Consider the following 4,925-nt stretch of genomic DNA (forward strand, 5'->3'; position numbering starts at 1 on the left):
TTTTTTTTTTTTTTTTGGCTCCATACAAAGCACAGAATCATTTTTTCTAAATCTTGAAAGTACAAGATGGGAGATTTTTTGATCATAAAAGTTAATACATGCTTATTACAAAAAAGCAGGAAAAAAACTAAAGAAGGTAGTAAATAGAAGTCACCATGTTCCCATAAGCCAGAGATATTGTGCCATCATTTTGTTCCCTCAAGATTTAAATGTAATAAAGAATTCCAAAATAGTGAAATCTTCAGCCTTTTACCTATAAAATCCACCAAATAGATATGAACAGAAACAAGAAGCTTCTTATGAAAGGTACCTTTAAAAAGCTCAGCATCTGAATCAAACCTGTACAGTAGGCCATTTCCCTAACAATATCTCTACCACTGCCATACTCTATGTTAGCTATGCTTATTTTTGTTGCCCCTTAGTTGTATTATTTTTTCTTCAGTATAAGTTCTTTTAGCATGTTTTATTATTAACATGTGTTGAATTAGGCCTACTGTCCTACTGTTTATCATGTCTTGTGGAAGATTTTTTCAACATGAAGGACTGGTCTGAATTGTATGTACATCCTACCATTACTGAAAAAATTTTCAGTAATCAAGACATGATGGTCTAAAGGAAAGAACTCAAAGAGCTGAAATTGAAGAAAAAGGTAGATCTTCTACATTTTCTGGAAAACAGCAGCCAAAGGAAGATGGCGGAACATTTGAATGTTAATAAGAACACAGTAACATTCAAAAATGTAAATATGGGTACTTGTAGAGATATGGTGAGGAGACTGGAGACCTAGTGGAAATGGAGGAAAGATTTCCTTGATGAAAGCAATGAATCCACAATAGGTTGATTCAAATAAATGAGGTCAGTAAATGCCTGAATCTCTGGGCTGATGATCTAAGAAGTTGCTAGAAAATATACACAGGAATTTAGGGTGGCAGATTTCCAAGCATCCAGTAGTCTTTAGAAATTTAAACTGCAGCATGAGATTGTCCATAAAGTCTTGTGGGATGAATCCAATGAAGTCCCAGTAGAAGTTGTGAAAGACACATCAAAAGTTCCTAGACTTTGCCAGAACCCTCAGAGATGGTGATGTCTTTAATACTGACAAGGGCAGACTCTTTTTCAAGGCAATACCTAATAGGAAACTCATCATGAAGGGTGACAAAGGTAAGAGAAAAAAATTGTCCAAAGAACTTTTCACAGTTCTGCTTTCTGCTAACTCAATTAGAGAGAAACTAACACCCTTGGTGATTGTTAAATTGGCAAAACCATGCACATTCAAGAACCTGAAGCCCAGAGACCTTCCTATCACTTGGAGATCAAAGAAACGTGCATGGAGGACTGGTGCCCTATTTGAGGAGTAGGTAAGGGTATCAACTGAAAAATGAAGAAATGGTCTGTTCTACTGACAGTAGACAACTGTCCTGGCCACCAACAAGTGAATCATCTCACAAACATGACACTAAAATTTCTGCTTCTAGATGTAAACTAAAAAATCTAACCTCTTGACCAAGGCAAAATCAAAACATTTAAAATGCTCTACCAAGTCTAGCTCCTGCAGTGGGTCGTTTCACTTGTTCTTAACAGTTGAGTTCTTTACAGAATGAAACATTGAGTTGAGAATGTCCATTTCTATACCTTAGAGTAGTGACTTTAGACTTTGTTTCAGAAATAGCCTCCTCTTTGCCCATAGATAAATACTAAATTATTTTCTAAGGTCAAATTTATTAATATAATTTAAAATCATAATTTGGCTTATTATAAAGTCAGTCAGTGCAAACAAGAGAATTTCTGTGAATATAAACATTTGAAGTTGGGAATTGTAATGCCAGTTTTACAATTTTAAATCAGTCTCAGCCACCTATTTATTTCTGTATTTCATATGGCTCAAAGCACAGAAAGATTCTGATTCTCCCAGATAATAAATTTCAGATAGGACTAGTTATGTCTTTGTACTCGTCTTATAATCATATATACTCTTCCAATAGTTAAAAGGCTGAAGAAGAAATACTAAGATCTACATACCAACCACTTGATCTTGCATCGTAAACTAACATATTGGTGGCCTTTAAAACACTGTGAGGCAATGTTTACTATAGCTTTATAAGTAAAAAGATATTTAGCCTAGGATTTAAATCAAATATTGAAAATAATTTTCTTATAACATCTTTGGAGACAAGTTATACCTAAAGTCACTTTAAAATTAATTGATTAAAAGACTGTTATTTGTTTCAAGTTATTAAATTAAAAACAGCTTTTTGAAAAAAAAAGTTGACTTCAATTTTTTTATGTTTTTTTATTGTTGGAGAATCATTGAGAGTACAATAAGCCAAGTTATGCTGCTTGCATTTGCTGGTTGAAGTCCCTCTATTAATAGTGTCCCACCCCCAAGAGATGTGTCACACATCATAACCCCACACTTTCCTCCTTCCTTCCCACTCTCTCCTCTCCCATTCCTCCCCCCCCACCCATTTACTAGTGTCAATTTTCCTCATATCAGAATTGAATACATTGGATTCTTGCTTCTCCATTCTTGTGATGCTTTACTAAGAAGAATGTATTTCAACTCCTTCCAAATTAATACAAAAGATGTAAAGTCACCATCCTTTTTAATAGCTGTATAGTATTAATCACATATACCACAGGTTAATCCATTCCTGGATTGGTGGGCATTTAGGTTGTTTCCACAATTTGGCAATTGTAAATTGAGCCACAATAAACAGTCTAGTGCAAATGACCTTATGGTAAAATGACTTTTCTTTCTTCTGGGTAGATGCCCAGTAATGGGATTGCAGGATCAAATGGGAGGTCTAGTTTGAGTTCTTTGAGGATTCTCCACACTTCCTTCCAAAAGGGTTATATTCGTTTTCAGTCCCACCAGCAGTGTAAAAGTGTTCCCTTCTCTCCACATCCACGCCAGCATCTGCAGCTTTGAGTCTTTGTGATATGGGCCATTCTCACTGTGGGGTTAGGTGATATCTCAGGGTGGTTTTGATTTGCATTTCTCTGATAATTAGGGACAATGAGCATTTTTTCATAGGCTTGTTGGCCATTCATCTGTCTTCTTTAGAGAAAGTTCTATTCATCTCACTTGCCCATTGATATAGGGGATTGTTGGCTTTTGTTGTTGTTGTTATTGCTTAAGTTGAGTTCTCTATAGATTCTAGTTATCAAACTTTTATTAACTTCAATTGTTTTTGATAGGTCTTGCTATGCCCACAAAACTATCATGCAGTTGTGTGTCATGTAATGATAAACAATAATTACCTGTGTCTCAATTACTTTTCATTTATATTCCCAATTGGTTATCATAAGAATGTGGCAAGGCAGCTGCTGTTACTCCCAATCTATGTTTGAGGAGAAGATGATCAAATTGCTCCAAATTGATGTATGTATAATGGGATTCTGTGTTCACTGGCCAGGTGGTCTGTGTCTCTGATTTTCTTTTTATCCTTTGCTTATTAAAAACAAATACTAATTATTTATAAATTTAAGAATATGGAAAACATTTTATTTATGATAATTTTTTTGAAGGGGGAAATGTGGTATTATTTTATTTGAAAGAATGGCTTGAAAAATCTCAAATGGTAGAAGCACAGTTCCTTCCAAAATCAGGCTGGAATGGCTCCAAGGATTCCCAGCAGAAGAAAAGCAACTCGACATCACTGATGGAGAGTAAGGTAAAGATGTATAGAAGAATTCTCTTTTAAATCTGAAAGCAGTGGTGTCTAAGAAACAATAATTCTGTGTCTGTTTTCATCTTTATGCTTCACATGCTATTAGACCAAAATGTAAGATGATCTGAATAACTTTTCTTTGTGCCCTTCAGAGTATGCTGTGCTGATTTAGAGAGTAGGAAAGTTTCATATGGCGGAAGTCAAGATTTGAACCCAGGCAGCTGGATTCCACAGCTTACTTTGTTAGCAACTCAGCTCAATTATCTGCATGAGGATAAATGGAATATTCATAACAGCATTCATTTATTAAAAATTGTCAACTCCTGGGACTATTAGCTGCCCAGATTTCCTGACACTGGAGACATATACTGGTTGCATGCAGAGGATGAGAGGCCACTAGTTGAAATGCTTTGTTGTTGTTGTTGTTTGTCAGGAAGTTGGGTCCTTACATATAATTCTCATGCAATGTTATAATATTTGGTTTTATTGTAATTTCCTGTAATTTGATCTTGAAGTCTCTCTCATGAGAGTGGCTATAAACTCTAGCCCTGCCCTGGTGTGACTCCAGGGGAAGTGGGGATGGGTGTTTACAGTGTGGCTTATCCTGGTAATGGTCCAATGTAGTGTTTTTCAACCTTTTTGAAAAATCTCACAGCACACTTGAACCTATTGTTAAACTTCTGTGGCACACTTAAATTATGTTGATCAAGAAAAAGTGTAAAATAAAAGAATATACTTACTATGCTTTGAACTTCTTTTGAAAATAATTTAATTAGTGGTCTTTAAACATTTTTGCAGCACACCTAAGATCTTCTCATGGCATACCAGTGTGCCGTGGCATATCGGTTGAAAATCACAGGCCAAATGCCTAAGTGTCTGACCCGTGTCCAGCTGTCCCTCTCACAGAACACTTGTTTATAGCAGCAGACACATGTGACCCTTGTCTGACCTGTGTTCAGCTTATTTCTACCAAGCTAACTCCTCTCTAGGAGAGCCCTGACTGGGACGAGAGTCAGCTCAGGTGAAACACAAAGAAGGCTACTCAGCAGAACACACATAGTAACAGATGCAGTGTGTCACCTAGAGATCCCTCTACAGACACCACAGAGAGAGCATATCAAACCCCGCAGGGCCACCAGCAAGGGGAGACTCTGGCACAGGCATGCTCAGGAAGTTGCTGGGGGCAAGATAGTGCCTGCAAGGGGCATACCTTTCTTGGACATGACCCAAGCAGGGAAGTTCTGATGGGTGGGT

Source organism: Otolemur garnettii, unplaced genomic scaffold, assembly GCF_000181295.1.
Source record: "Otolemur garnettii isolate 467f Iridium unplaced genomic scaffold, OtoGar3 scaffold00001, whole genome shotgun sequence".
In the NCBI taxonomy this organism is placed as follows: Eukaryota; Metazoa; Chordata; class Mammalia; order Primates; family Galagidae; genus Otolemur; species Otolemur garnettii.